At 41.3% G+C, this 16689-nt stretch overlaps 1 protein-coding gene across 2 annotated transcripts in view; it reads left to right on the plus strand.

The window, feature by feature from the left end:
* The first annotated feature begins 2401 nt into the window (after nt 1-2401).
* rasgrp3 (RAS guanyl releasing protein 3 (calcium and DAG-regulated)) overlaps nt 2402-16689 on the plus strand; it is a 72112-nt gene continuing 57824 nt past the window's right edge. For both annotated transcript variants that reach the window (XM_049601191.1, XM_049601192.1), the window contains exon 1: nt 2402-2713. The gene's annotated coding sequence lies outside the window, so the exon portion shown is untranslated. The remainder of the gene's footprint in view (nt 2714-16689) is intronic.

Below are 16689 nucleotides of genomic sequence, written 5' to 3' on the forward strand. Positions count from 1 at the left end.
TGAAGTTTGTCATTGTTTAATGATGGCAAGCATATAATATAATCACACTGCCCTGTTCTATCTCCAGTGTTTTGTCAGTGTAGTTGTGTCCTTTTGATTTCAGGAATGTCAACTTGTTAGTTATGATCCTAGAATAGAAATGAGTGAAACCGAATCATTTGATAATCAGTATAATTCAAGGTTCCAGCAACAAGGTCAGGCCTCTTAACACCATGCAGTTGTAATGGGTTGCACAATCCCACAGTAGGATAAAAGTCATATTACACTGGACAAAGGCAGAGTTAAGCTGACAATTAGCAGTTAATTGTTGCATTGAGTTGTGCTTGTTCAGAGAAATAGTTATGTGAAGGTACAAGCTATTTTTGCTTGAACTTATTCCACATTTGTCCATTCAGAAGTTACATTTTTCAAACAGTTCACACACAAGCCTACGCTAAAATTTGCTGGCCAAAATGCCACATTTTGCAAACTATTCTAACACTCACAAAACATTAACATCATGCAGCAAAACAAACACAACTTGAGGCCAAAAGTGCATCCTTACTGACATGGTAATAACTGACTTTGTTTGCAGTTTGAGGTGTTTTGTCAACAGTTTTACAGACTCTCTTTTATTATGGTGGCCTAATGGGAGAATGCTTTTTGGGCTGCAGGGGATTTTTTTCACTGCAATACTACGAGTGGCCACTGGGAAAAATTGGAAACAAAACTGACCTGGTTACCGAAGCTGCTTAGTGAAGGAATGGCCCACCTAACTCTGCCTTACTCTACTTCATATTGATTTACCCTGACATTCTTACCCTAACCCTAACCAATCTTACGGCTCTTGCCTAAACCTAACTAAACCAGCCATGGAAGGCAACAAGTACTGGCCAGTCATTTGGAGAGTAGGGCAGGTCCTGCCTCGCTATCCTAGGAAATGCAAATTTGTGCCAAGAGGGCTGTATCATGAAGCAAGTTCGACAGAGCCAGGATCTCTTTGTGTGAGCTGGCTTGACAAACTCTAAAGCCTCACTCAGAGATAACAAGTACGATCAAGGTGGTTACCAACCTGCTTTGTTAAGCCAGGCTTTTTTCTTCAGGCTCTAACAAATCAAATAACGCTATGAAGTAAGAGAAAATGGTAATAACTTTAAGTTTATTTACTTTATTAATCCCCTGAGGAGAAATTCAATGTTTTCACTCTTGCTTGTCAATTACACACAGGTCTGAAAGACACACACATGCACAAACTGGACCTATACATGCACAAAGTGGAGAGATGTCAGAGTGAGGGGGCTGCCCTTGATCAGGCGCCCCGAGCGGTTGGGGGGTTCGGTGCCTTGCTCAAGGGCACCTCGGCAGTGCCCAGGAGGTGAACTGGCACCTCTCCAGCCACCAATCCACGCTTCATATTTGGTCTGGATGGGGACTCGAACAGGCGACCCTTCGGTTCCCAACCCAAGTCCCTATGGACTGAGCTACTGCCTTAAGTAAAGTACAAGTACCACAAAATTGTACTCAAGTACATGAGCAAATGTACTTAGGTACTGTCCACCACTGTGAGGATGTGAGTACAGATACGCTTGGAAAATTATGAACCCATCATTTAAGATTGTAGGGAGTTATTTGCAAGTTTGAAATTGGGACAAATCATAGCAAGTACCCCACCAGTCAGTGTAATTTATTTAAAAAAGATGCTGTGCGTTACTTCATCATTCCACCATTTTCAGACAGATATTTCCATTAAGTCTGTCATCATGTTGAGGTTACCTCTGTTACATACACACGACCCAATTCATCAATCAGGGAATCAATCAACTTTCACCAATTTTCACTCTGTTTGACCTCAAACTAAATGACACTAAATTACAACGTTCCTACAGTAGCTGTCGCACAGCCTCTTGTTGAGAATGGAGATGGAGTTCAATTATTTTTGTCCAGCCAGGCAGCAGGATGTGCAGTCAGTGTTTTTGTTTAGGCAGACATTTTTAGAAGCCCACAGAGACAAAACAATGTGTACAACGTCATTAGAGGGGAATATGGGATGGGTTGACCCCCTCACACAAGCACAGAGCAACAATGAAGTCATACACACACACACACACACACACACACACATATACACGTACTCCACCCTACTTGTGATTGGCTTGGTAGAATATCACTCTCAGAAATGCTAAAATGTAGTCACTTAAACTCTGCTGAAGGGTTGCACCCTATAGTTCACTGGACATTTAACGTACAAATTTATCAGAATGTTGGCGGGATTTAAGACAGGAAGACACGTAGAAACAAACATGAACGTGCGCACAGGCATATTGTGATACATTTCCTGCTCTGCTTTTTTCCACTTTACCTTGTGTGGTCCCTATATTTAGCTCAGTGCAGGGAAACCAAGCAACACAGGCAGGAAAACTAAGTTGGGAAAGAATTGAAGGAAGTCTAGTGGCCATTTAGACAAACAAGTCCGACACTGGGATCAGCGCTGGCTGAATACACGGCAGACCTCTATATGGCTGAGACAGACAAAGGGCTTTGCAATGATTGAGGGCCATCTGAAGAGAGAGTTAGGAGATGCTAGGAGAGCTATGCTGGCTTCGGGCTTTAGGATCCGAGAGAATTTGGGTTTTGATGCGGATCTGAACAGACAAAAGGTGGATTTATACGTGTTTAAAAGGTGGATCCATGTGTTCTGCTGGTAGATCTTGACTGGTTCAAAGACTCAGATGAGGTAAGGTGCATGTGTGGTTGCCTAAATGTTTGAATAGAAACCTGCATTAACAGTAAAAAACAATGCTGTCTATCATCACAACAACCTGAACTGCTTTGGAAATTTAAGACCAAAAATATTTTTCTAATATTAGCTGTAATGTGAATTTGAAGGTACTCTAAAAGCATACTGTGACAATGCTGTGTTGGTTTGGACTGACACTGACCATGTAAAGGTCTTGTCATGTAACAGTCCCATATGTCAGATATTTAGTGGAATATTTGTCTTTGTCAGGACTGTTATAGCTGTGTGTGTTTGATAGTCTTATGGTTGGTTGTCACAGTACATATTGTCAAAGGTTTGCTGGGAAACTTAAAGACCAGACACAAAATAAATGTGTAACATGACCCATGCCTGACAAGAATTTTATGTCAGTAACCTTTTTTGTTGTTGTTTGAGCATTTAATTCTATCTCACATGAACATAAAAACATTGAGTACATATCTTACAACAATTGTTTTTTAATTTCATTGGATTATAAAAATATATTGTGGCAAGCTTAGGTTTCTCAATTGCAAAAATGGGTCAAAGAGATGAACTCTGAACCAGTAAGTGCTCCTTATTTCACCTCAGCACAACTTTATGTTAGCCACTCTAATATCCACAGAAGTGGGAGGTCACTAACTGTGAATAAGGGATGAGTTTTTGCGTCAAGTGAACATAAAGTTTTTATGTCATTTTGACAATCCAGGGGATTTGTGTAAATTTTTGTGACATGGATGGATCAGGGTTTTGTGTAATGGGTCTTTGGACCATGGATGATTAATGTGCTACATTGTGGCCAAATTGTTACACTGTCTATTGTGTCACTTACAAGGTCTATTGTGTAAATTCCTGGAGATTAATTTTTCTAAAGTAAACCCATGTAATATTTGCTCTAAAAGTGTACTGAAGTACCATTTGAATTATAGTACAATCAAGTTTTTTGGAAGCTTGTCTCATCTTTCTCTCTTTCCTCTGCTCTCTCCTTTCCCGCTCTCCTCTCCTATACACTGTCCTGTCTTTGCCTCCTTTCTTTTTTAGCTCAATCTGTCTCTACCTGAGGTCTCCCGTCCTCTAAACTCAGTCGCCCAGTGCTTAATTTGTAAAATGAGAAGTAGGGGAACACTTTGGGCCTCTGAGAGAGCAGTCTTCCCCCACTCCCAAAAGTGGGGGAACACTTTATTAAGCGGCACCTGAGCTGCCTCACTGAGTGACTCGTCCATCCGTAGCACAGAATACAGCAAGGAATCCAGTCAAGCAATGGAATAGAATGGTTGTGACATCAGTCATGACACATCAGCCATAGTGACATTAGCCAATACTACATGTAAATGTAATGAAAGAAGAATCATGGAAAAAAGGTCATGGTCAGGATAACATTTGTATTATGGTGTAAGCTACTTTGCTACAGAAATGGCATAGGTCCACACTCTAGAGTCATAATTCAGAATATTTATTGAGATGTGCCATTCACACTGACAACACACTTGCACACTTGCATCTGTCTGAGTACCAGACACAACTTCAGAATGTGTAGCAGCATCATTGTGCACACATTACACTGTTATATGCAGCATGAGACAGAGACACCAACCAATGTCAAAATGCCAGTCCAAATACTAATCAATCAGTCCACATGCCATTTAACATTAATTCCATGCACCACAGGACTCACTGCAGCCTAGCCAGTTCAACGTCATCAACCCCTGTGTGAAAATGAAATGATTCATCTTACAGGGCTGTCTATACAAAATCATCATCATCATCATCATCATCATCATCACCACCACCACCACCTCCTCCACCGTCAAATATAACCACTGAACACATACCAAAATTCAAAATTAAAATGGATCTGTGTCTTACCTTATTTATTTATCCAAAACAGCCCACACTGCAGCCATAGATCCCTCCTCTTTCTTCTCCCTGTTCCGGACTTTGCTCCACGTGCCATCTGCTGTCCTGTGTCCTTTGGCAATCCACGACCTGGCGTATGGCTCAGGGTTGAATCTGGACAAGGGTGGTCCCCCCAGGTTCAGGAAAATTAGCAATGAAAGTGTGGAGGTGTGGAGGGAGGCCCGGTTTGGGGAGCAGATCAAGTTCACTTGAGAGAATCCACGCTCACATTCTGCGCTGGATACGGGGATGGAGGAGACACTGGCGAAAAGGTCTTTTCATCCATCTGGGACAGATTTTCCTCCATTCTCTCTGTATTCCCAGTACATGCAAACAGCAATCTGTGGACTGTCGATCCCAAACCGACGGCAGACAGACATCACTTCCTCTTCTCCATACAATGGGCCTGCATCCTCAGGCCAGTACTGTGCGTAAAGCACCTTTAGGTCATTGATAAGCTTGTTGTAGTCATTGTTATCACCAGAACCTCATCACCCTCCCTGTGACAGCATGCGTTCCTCCAGGTGCCTTGCCAGGCACACAAAAAACTTTTTCTGGTCTAGGGCTCTGTCGCTGGGTTTACCGGGGTTAAGGGGGACACCTTGGAATGAGCCCTCGCCTACTCCCTGCTGGCTCAGCAGGCTGTGGGTGCCTGGTCGCTCTGACATGGCTTGAAACACCATCACCTGCCGGTTGATTGCCCTGTGCGAGTCAATGATTGTACAGCCACGCTTTTGCAATTCGAGGGACAGCTCTGACAATTACCACAGCGCATCATACATAATGCCAATGTTGTTTACAAATGCACGTGAAGAGAGGCACATGGCGAGTCCTCTGTAGGTTTATTGGGTTTTGCTGTCAAGGGAGCTATCCTCTGCTGCTACAGTGAAGTGTTTGTGGAGGGCCGGGAAATTCTTCCACACCGCTTCGACTGACCTAAGACTGGAAGCGACCCATCTTGTGTCCAGGACGCGTCCTGTTTTGCACAGCTGGATGTCTAAACTATCTGCACACTCTTTTAACTCCAGTCTGTTCTTGTTTGACACACTGTACATTGCATACAACTTGTCCATTAGAATGTTGAAGTGATTGACAGCTCCCATCTCGTCCACCACGTCATGAACACTGAGTTCAAGTCTATGTGCCGAGCAGTGCCAAACTATGATACCCGGGAACATGGCTTTAAGCCTTGTTGCCAGTCCTGTCCTACATCCGAGCATAACGGAGGCTCCATCGCAAGTAACTCCAACAAGTGTTTTGGAGAGAAAGTCCTTGTTACGTCCAACACGCTCCAAAGCTGATAAAAGTTGACACACAATCCCTTCTGCGGTCAAGTCTTGCAGCTCTATGAGGTCTACATAAATGTTCTTGGGTGTCTCCATGTTTGGCACAGTTAAACCACTGGTTTGATTTAAACTGGTCGACTCTTCCAGAATCAAGCTCATTTTGGGAGCGCACTGAACTATTTTTCCAAATAGTTTCTTCTTCTTTTCATAAGCAATATGTTGAGCAATGTCAGAGCAAGCAACGTTTGAATGTAAAATTCAGCCCATGTTGATTCTGTTTAGTTCTTGACAGTCAATTTCCAGCTCAAAGCCATGAGCAGATTTGTTACGTTTAGCCTCTTTGTATGCTGTTCTGAAAACTCTGGACGTTGTGGCTATCCGTTTGGATTGGGCATTGACAACAGTGTTAGTTAAAATGTCCTCCTTCGCCTTTTCTAAAATCTTCACTGTTGCAAGATGAGCCTTAGTTCTTTGATGCTCCCATATTTTCTTTCTAAGAGTCTGTTGCTTCTTTTTCTGATCTGAGGCAGTGGACGTTACAGAGCATGTCACCCATTCTCTGGATAACCCAAGACCCTGGCTCTTCTCTGCTCCCAAAAAGCCTACCTCTTTGCAGGTTGCCCAGCCCACATGTGACCTGTTGATGATTACTAGCCAAGGGTAGAATTTCTTCTTATTTTTGACCTGAGCCTCAGTCCAGATTTCTCCCCATTCTCCTTCATCTTCGTCACAGCTCTCGCTCTCCCCATGACTCTCCTCCTCCACATTCTCCTCACCACCATCGGCATTTTCAGGCCCACTCTGCTCTCGATCAGCTACGTCGAAATGAAAAGAATTTTTATAGCACATTTCATACACAGAGGTAACACAATGCGCTTTACAAGAGTTAGCTTGGCCTTTCGTTATTCCTTCTGCTGCAGCTAGCGGTGGTGGCCTAATGTTACCTTGAACATTTATAGGCTGTTTGGTCATCAGCTGGCCTTTTTTTTTTTTTTTTTGTTAAATGAGTGGCTTCTGACAGATGATGTGAGTGTGAACCAGTCAGAGTCTTGAATGGGACATGGGAGTTCACGAGAAATTTTGTGATTGGATTTTATTGCTGTCTAATATCTGACAGTGCCAAATTAGCAATTAGGAGCCATTTGGAAAAAAACAACAACTTTAAATCAATGTAGGTAGGTCTACATAATGTTTTGCAGCCATTTATTATATTTTTTAGATGCGAAAAGTTCTAGCCCCTTGCAAATTAGTTCCAGAACGCACCAGGGCCTTTTCTGAAAAGATCCTGGTGCATTCCAGTACGTTCCAGCCAAAATTAAGCACTGCAGTCGCCAGAAGAGAATGTTGACATTGTATCTTTCTGCACACCATGAAAACGTTAAATACATACCATATTGTTTTTAAAGCATATGAGCTGGCTGGGAAGGGGAAGTGGAAGGTGGATGGTGCATCACCGAGACACTTGCTATGTTGCAGACCACTATTCCAGACCAACAAACAACAAAATCTGTTTTGATTTAGCAAATCACTGCTGTGTTTCCAGCAGCTTTTTAGGCACCACCCATGGGTGTTTTAGTGACCTATGGCTGTTCTTCCAGCTGCGATAAAGTGAACAAGCCCTTGTGCGGCTGCTGTAGGTACAATCTATGTCAAACACTGTAGTGTCAGGGGCGTCTGTAACTTAGTGGATAGTGCCAGCACCCCATGTATAGAGGTGATACCTCGCTGCAGCGATTGCGAGTTCAACTCCGTCTTGCAACCCTTTGCTGTATGTCTTCTCCCCACTTCACACTCTTCACTCTGTCCTGTCCATTAAAGGCAAAAAAGCCCCAAAAAAATAATCTTTAAAAAACAAAACAAAACACTGTAGTGTCCCTGTGCTGGTCGTGGCATAGGCAGTATAGGTATGCTAAGAAGACCGTCATCCATAGGGGGTGCCACAAATGGGGGGAGAAAAAAAATCTAAATGTTTCTTATTCTTATTCTTTCTTACTTTTTTCAACTAATGCTATTACTACCATTATTTTTGAAATATTACATAAGGCCACAACAACATAACTACATAGCAAAGCCTAATAAATAATAAAGGCCTTTTTTTCTGGGTTCCTGCCGCCCACGGCCCCCCCTCCTCAGCTCGTTACGCCTTACCTGCTCTCTGGACATGCTGTATCGTTATCATGTCAAAACAACAAAAGCTCTCTGGTGCCAACTCAACCACCACTACATGTTGTTAGAGTTTGATTTAGGAGCCAAAAAGCAAGCACAACCTGGACACGGAACAGTTTAGGACAGCTGGTTGTGAAATGTTGCTGGATGACTGAAGGCTTGGCTGAGGCAATCAGGAGTTTGGCTGAGGAGGGCGAGGTAGGGCTGAATCAGAGGAACTGATGGCTGAACAGTCTGGTTTTCGGGGGGAGCTGGCATAGAGAATCTGAGACAGCGAAAATTAATTAGATGATGATACAAAAAACACAATGAAGGCAAACATCAAAATTAATAGACAGTCAATTATGGAGCTTTTTTCCTATCTTTAATCAAGAGAGTGGTATATCAATTGATTTTACATTCAGATTCTGTAATATTGTCCCTCAAAACCCTGCCCTCGCATTCAAATAGCCTCTGCTTGTGCTTAGATCTACTCTGTTTCTGCTCGCACTCAGATACCATGTTGCTTGCACAGATTTCCTGCTCCAGCTTCAGCTTTTCTCCTCGCGCTCAAGCTGCTTCTGTGTGCTCATGGAATTTCTGCTCTCAGATTTCTGCCCTGCCCTTGGATTTTTTTGTGTAACAACCCTGTCAAAATCCCCCAACCAATAGAACGCCAGGTTTATCGTTGACCAATGAAATGATCCCTGCCTCCTTGGGGGCTCGCTCGCTTTAGTTTTAGAGCGTCCTTGACTGTAACGATCCATGTTGGCCAGCAATCCGCTAAACTCTGCTTCTGAGTCATGAAGAAGGTGACATCGTTTTCTCCTCCAGCACACCGACTAGGGGGCGCTGTGCCATGCGGCTACTATTAGAGCCTAGGCTACTGTATGCGGCTATTATAGTAAAAAATGAACAAGGAAAGGGAGAGATAAAGCCAAACCTCTAACACTACACTACGGAGAGGAGTGGATGTGGAGAGACCGAATATGAAATCAGCAGGAGCAGAGCAAGTTACCGTTTCCTTTAAGCAGCCTCTGGCCACAACAAACAGCTCATGGAAGTTGCAGTGATTTACATTTTGAAACGTTCAAGCTCTTTTCAGTGAACATGATTATTGGGCGTTTTGTGATGTGTTCAGTGTAATCTTGTAAAATATAGCTTTTAGTAGGCTATGTAAAGGGAATAAATAGCCTACAGCTGTTTTAAGGAGAAATGTGTTGATGTTTTCACAGCACTATACAACAGATATTAGAGAGGGAATTATGATGTATCATATATAGTAAAAAGACCATTCTTTTCATGTGAAAGAATGTTAACCATTATGTTAATGGTTGTTTGATAAATGTGTATTATTGACTTTGTGCTCATTCAAAAGTAGTGTAATGAAGGACTGTGACTTAAAACTGTTAAGTCACAGTCAGTTAACTCATATGTTTTTAATAGTGTAGATTTCTGTGTTTCTCTGGCACACAAGAAGAATAAATAACAAAAAGCAAAAGAAACAGCAATATAAAAACACTGGTATCAGCTATTGGCCGAATTGTTATTTTAAACATTGGCATCAGTATCAACCCAGAACTTCAAAATCGGTGCATCGCTAATTCAGCTAGAAAGTTAATTTGTACATTTCATTATTATTTTACAATGTCACATATTGTTTTTTGTTTATTCTTCTGAACAAGTTAATTTGTAATTCATTTTTATTGATTATTTATATACATGATTATTATAACATGTTCAAAATATTCTGAAAGCATTTTTTTTTTTTTTTTTCAGTTTCTTGTTTTTAGATAGGTTATTTATTCATTCATTTTGGTACTAAACATGCAGTAGTGACTGGGGGTGGGATTGTTTCATCTGAAACAAGTGTTCTCAGATCAAGAGGCAGCAATTGTTCATCACTCGTCTATCAACATGTGGCTCAGTGCATTTTGAGAGGGACGACTGAATAGATCCAAAACACAGGCTTTTATTATTACTATTATTATTATTATTATTATTATTATTATCATTATTATTTGTGACACTAAAAAGAAACTGAAGCATTGGTACTTAGATTCAATAAACAGAGTGAAGCTGTGTGCTCCAGTTTCATTTGGGTCATGTACACCAAAGTGTTCTCACCCTACATAATGTCAAGTGGCTCTGTAAAGGGCATCAAAAGGGTACAGTACACACTGCACCATCATTAATGTGGACATGAATTTGTATGTCAGAATCCTTCAAATCTGACCAGCGTCAGGTTTTAATAAACAAGAAAGCATCTGAGTCAAAAGAGTGGTACTGTACTCATTTGTAAAACAAATACAGAGGACTTTTATTTCCTAATGTTGCATTTATTTCCTGGCTCTTAATTTCCCCACCTGTTTGAACTACCATGAAATATTTGGCAGGGTGTTGGTGGACACACATACAGCATATAACATCTTAAACAGATACAGATTGACTGAAATAGAAGGTAAAACATCATTATTTTTCAAACTTTCAATTGTGTTTTTTAAATGGGGGAAATTAACACAGACAACTGAAAACTTCTAAGCTTCTTTTTGACTAATTTGTGGGGGCATGAAAAAACCCAGCTTCTTCAGCTACTTCTGCACATGATGCTTCCTCTTTAATGCAAGAGTGATGGGGGTACAGTAAGCTCTCAGCCTGCTGCTTACTGTGTGCTTACTCATTGGGGGTGACCACAGAATACAGCTATCACTCTTCAATAATGTGTATAAAATGAAATGACAAGTTAGTGAAATCAAAGTCCTATGTTGACCCCCTGTTTTTATGCCTTATTTATGCTTTCCTGAGTAATCTGTTTGGATTTGGGTACATCCCTATTATGCACTCACTGATGAAACGGAACATAAGTGGCTAGGAACACACACGCGCATGTGTGCACTCACACACAGTCATAAACTCAGAGCCCATCTGCTTAAGCCATTCGACCAGCTGTCTGAACCCAAGGTCGATGTAACATCTGTCTCCAGCAGTAGACTACACATGACTCCAACCTGTCTAGTCCACTCTGAACATCATATCCATTCTAATGCTCTACCTGTACAGTGTATCTGCCTGCATTTGCATCCCTGTGAGAACAACACTGAGTATCAGATCAAGCCTCCTCAAACAGCTACATTACAAACTGATTCACAATCAAAAACCTGAACCAGCACAGGGTTTAAGTTACGATAAGGACTGTCAACAGATGTGCACTTTTAAAAGGTTCTACATCTGGTAAAATTCAGTTAATAACATAATTACCATAGGAAAAAATGACATTGTTTACATCTGGTTGCTAAAAAGCACAAAGAGTGATTTACCACCGAGAGCTACAGGAGAAATGTGTTTGTACCTTTGCTCTGAGATAATGATCTTTAACCCTCTCATAATTATTAATAATAATTACATTACATACAGTAGCATATCTTTTACGTACTTACATATTTAGGAATTTATTTCAATACCCATACAGTGATGCAGACAAGCGGCTGCAGCTCCTCGCTCCTTCTCTCCTCCTCTGCGCTCTTTGCACACAACATGTGCAGCATTAAACTGCATGTCAGATTGGTTTAAATAAATTGTCTGAGGTGCAGTGTGGAAGACTTAAACTTTATTTCAAGTTAAGGTTTTAAAGACAAGTGGAAGTGGGAAAGTAATTCAGCATCTGTCTGTCTATTGCCTAAATTAGGCTGGCTGTATTAAGATATTTTAATAGTTCAGTGTCACAATTATAACAAAACTGAAGCTCAGGGAAAACACTATCGCTACCTGGCTGTCCATGAAGGCAGATTACAGGGAGATGTGGATGCTGCTCTGCAGGGTGCATGATTGAAGTGTGTTAACTTTTTGTAACTGTAACAAGGGGCAGTGACATGGAGGAGGGGCAGGGGCTCTTGCAGAATTAAAACTCAAATGTGGTTGTTGGGCATACAACACACATTTAATTAAGAACTGGTGTCATGAGCCAAATTTAAAAAAACTAAAATATTAAATTACAACAAAAATAGAAAACAACGTGTGGATGGACAATGCTTTTACACAGGGTGCTGTTCATTGTTGTTATGGAAGACAGGAAGTAGAAATGTTAGCTGAACTGAAAACCTTGGGCCAGATGAATAAACGATGTGCAGACAAAAACATGTGTATTCCCTTTTGCACACAGAGACTGGTATTTATAAAGAAAGAATGTGCAGTGAGAATCTTAACTCCTCACGCGTACTCACGCAACCAAGCACAAGGTTTTATGGCCAGAGAAAGCTGGGAATGATAGAGTAAGAGTAGGCTGAATGGAAACCGTTAACATTGTTTTTAGGTCATTTGCCAGTTTCACTGATCGTGTTAGTCAAAGGTACATTTATACACTTAATTTTGAAAAATTTATAAACTTTATTTATGAATAATGAATTCCATCATTCTTTTTTTATTACATCTGAGCCATCACCTGCCTGTTGATTATCATTTAATTTTATCCTGAACTGTGAAGCTCTTTGTAAAGTCACTTACAAAATGGGTGCTATAATTCATTGATCAGCCTTCTCAAGTTTCATAGTGATGATGATTGAGACTTCACCGTAATGATGGTTTGCAGAAATATGATGAAATAAGGCCCTTTCAAACACAATGTGTTAATGGCACCGCTGCATCCTGAACCCATTTATTTCAAATGGCTTGTGTTGCGCCACAATGGCTTTTCACTGTGTCAAGCCAAGCTTGAGCACAGTAAGGCACGCCGCTTAGCGAGTTTGCAGCTATGTGCTGTGGTGAATACCTGTAAAATGCAGGAAAAAGTAATAGTGTTTGTCTGAATTCCCTGAACTTTACAACACAAGTTGACGCTTGTATCAAGACCTTGGGAGGATACATACATATTTCCAATGAAACAGGCATGTCAGGTGCATACATGTAGGCAATAATGTATGTGTAGCCTGTATGATAAATATAGCTTCAGTTTCTTATCTGGTTTGCAGTGTCTCCTTTCAATAGCTCGAGGGATATATTAACGTTTCTTTTCTAATGAGGAATAATTTTATCATGATTTTCTTCATTGCTGGCAACAACAACATTAAATAGTCTCTAAAACTTTTAAAAAGCTTTGCCTGTTTTTCTCTGTCCTCTGCTACTTGTCCAAACAACCTGGTCTTACTCCCAACTTTTCAAATACTGACACCTGTTCAGTGGCCTGTCGGAATCCGACAGTGACACACAGAGGCACCCTTTAGCAGTATAGCAGCTTGTATAGGGCTGGCTGGAGGGGAGACAGATGGTGTCAAAGAAACTCTAGAATTTCCAGAGTCTGCTGTTTGTGTCAGGTGTGAAACCAAAAGTTGTATATATATTATGATAGTAACAAACGTTATTTAAGCCAAACCATGATGTTTTTTCTAAACCTAACCCTGTTCTTTTGTCCCCAAACGTAAGGAAATAAACCTAAAAATCTTTTCCCACACTGACGTGGGGAGAGCAAGCAGACTCTGCAGAGTGGGGCTTCCCATCCTGGGGTTTGAACCAGGAACCCTCTTGCTGTGAGACAATAAGGCTAACCACTGCAGCACCTTGCCGCCAAGAAAAGATCATGCCTTAAAATACCCAATTTTGGGGACACAATCCCCCCTGGAAAAGCAGCAATGTCTCGGTAAAAGACAACCTCTTTTTTGGCACTACCCTTGCTGGGAAAAACAACAACAGGAAACACAGTTATGATTTGCTGAAACATAATTGATTCTGAACTCCATCCTTCCTCCATCATACCAGCGCCCAGATCTCCCTGTCACCACAGACACAAAGAGTATCGAAGTGGAGTGAGACAGACCTCGCCCCCCTCTCTCTTTATCTCCTAAACTCAGACCAAATGCTGGTCAAACTGTAAAACTAGCAGAGCTGAATATAAATCAAGATTACGTTACTGTGTCACCTGTTTCTTGGCTAAAATGTTTTCAGAGACATATTTTAGTACACTGGAAGTGGGCGCCATACTGTTTCCTGTATTGAAAAAATGGGAGGCTGAAAAAACTGAGCTCAAACAGTAAAACTCGGCAGCGCTAATCACATACCAACCAAGATTCTTTTACAGCATTGACTATTTCTCACCTGATATATTTTCAGAAACATGTTTTAGCTCTCTGTTTAAATGTTAAGGCCCATTTATGCTCCCTTTACGTACGAAAATGTATATGTCCGTTTCAAACAATGTTGCCATCACTGCCCACATACAGTACAGGCCAAAAGTTTGGACACACCTGCTCATTCAATGCGTTTTCTTTATTTTCATGACTATTTACATTGTAGATTCTCACTGAAGGCATCAAAACTATGAATGAACACATGTGGAGTTATGTACTTAAGAAAAAAAGGTGAAATAACTGAAAACATGTTTTATATTCTAGTTTCTTCAAAATAGCCACCCTTTGCTCTGATTACTGCTTTGCACACTCTTGGCATTCTCTCCATGAGCTTCAAGAGGTAGTCACCTGAAATGGTTTTCCAAAACGGATGGATTCCACATGCCTGGTTCTCACTGTGAAGCATGGAGGAGGAGGTGTGATGGTGTGGGGGTGTTTTGCTGGTGACACTGTTGGGGATTTATTCAAAATTGAAGGCACACTGAACCAGCATGGCTACCACAGCATCCTGCAGCGACATGCCATCCCATCCGGTTTGCGTTTAGTTGGACCATCATTTATTTTTCAACAGGACAATGACCCCAAACACACCTCCAGGCTGTGTAAGGGCTATTTGACCAAGAAGGAGAGTGATGGAGTGCTGCGGCAGATGACCTGGCCTCCACAGTCACCGGACCTGAACCCAATCGAGATGGTTTGGGGTGAGCTGGACCGCAGAGTGAAGGCAAAGGGGCCAACAAGTGCTAAACACCTCTGGGAACTCCTTCGAGACTGTTGGAAAACCATTTCAGGTGACTACCTCTTGAAGCTCATGGAGAGAATGCCAAGAGTGTGCAAAGCAGTAATCAGAGCAAAGGGTGGCTATTTTGAAGAAACTAGAATATAAAACATGTTTTCAGTTATTTCACCTTTTTTTCTTAAGTACATAACTCCACATGTGTTCATTCATAGTTTTGATGCCTTCAGTGAGAATCTACAATGTAAATAGTCATGAAAATAAAGAAAACGCATTGAATGAGAAGGTGTGTCCAAACTTTTGGCCTGTACTGTACTTCCATGTGCCCTTTACGTTGGCATGGATGTTAACCAATATATCCACCAGGAGGCAGCCCAGCGTCAAAAGTTTATGACAACAACAATCTCTATATAAATTACTTTAATAATGACTTTAATCAATAGTTTTTGTCACAGAATTTCAGTCTGTTCCTCCTCTCAAACTGTGTAGGTTAGAATTAAAGCTTGCTGAGATAGTTAAGATTAAGGAGAGGGTAAAGTGTAATCAGTGAAGGGTTTAATGTATTAAACCCGATGTGTGTGTGTGTGTGTGTGTGTGTGTGTGTGTGTCTGCATGTGTGTGTGTGTGTCTGTGTGTGTGTGTGGGCAGAGTCACATGGCCGGACTGCTCCAGGCTGCTGTGTTTACCAACAAAAGGAGGAGGAGGTCTTAGCGTAGTATAAGCTCCACCATGGGAGTCTCTGTGCTTGACAGCCAGTAGCAGCCTGCAGCATCTGGCAGCAGTTCCAGATATCTCAGTGAGGGACTGATCCTTAGCCTGGATGGTTGCTGTTATGCTGCTGTTTAGGGGGTAAGATTTGATTGCTTGTGAAATATAGATTGTGTAGTTTGTGTGATATTTATAACTGCTAGTTTCTATGACAGCGAGAACCACATTTAATTAAAGGCTGTCTGTTGCTTTTAAAGATGGATGCACAGTTTACAGTTTCTAGCAAGTCATTTTTCAGCTTTATTTTGTGGAATTAAGGCTGTCTCTGTCTAACTTTCTTAAATTGGGATTTTGTGAACATTTGTCAGATCTAAATGTATGGCAGGGCTTTTAGAGGCAGTGTACTATGGTGTGTGTGTGTGTGTGTGTGTGTGTGTGTGTGTGTAGGTGTACATCTTTGCATTTGTATTATACTTTCTGTTTGAACATTTGTGTGTGTTTGTACCTACAAGCAGTGTATGTCACTGGACTGTGCATAAAACACACAATGACGCATCTGCAGAGCAGAGGCAGAGACACAGTGACCCATTGTGGAGGCAGAAAAGCACAAGTCATGCTAAAGGGCACAGCTGACTGTAACATGCACAGCCAAGCTGTGAAATCAAAAGGAAGAAAAACATAAGAATGTGTCAGTATGTGTATCCCGTAGCAATTGACATATAACGCATTAATGTTTTGCGCACTGTGAAAGCAGCGTGATGTCCACACACACAAAGTCAAAGAAAAACACTTTGAAAGTTTCAGAATGGCTCGTTTGTTGTTTGTGGGGCATCTGTGCGTCACACTGTCAGTAACTAACGGTGTTGGGAGGCTTCCTTTGAAAAGTATTCCACTACAGATCACTGAATACATGCCCTAAAATGTAATCTGTAAAGAATTCCATTAAATTACTCAAACTAAGTAACGTAGTCTAAAAACTTTGGATTACTTTTGGAATACTTTTAGAATCATCTTGCAGTACTCATTTGTCTGGGTCTTATATTTCCATGCCAGAAACACAGGATAGTG

The sequence above is a fragment of the Epinephelus fuscoguttatus genome, linkage group LG16, assembly GCF_011397635.1.
Source record: "Epinephelus fuscoguttatus linkage group LG16, E.fuscoguttatus.final_Chr_v1".
In the NCBI taxonomy this organism is placed as follows: Eukaryota; Metazoa; Chordata; class Actinopteri; order Perciformes; family Serranidae; genus Epinephelus; species Epinephelus fuscoguttatus.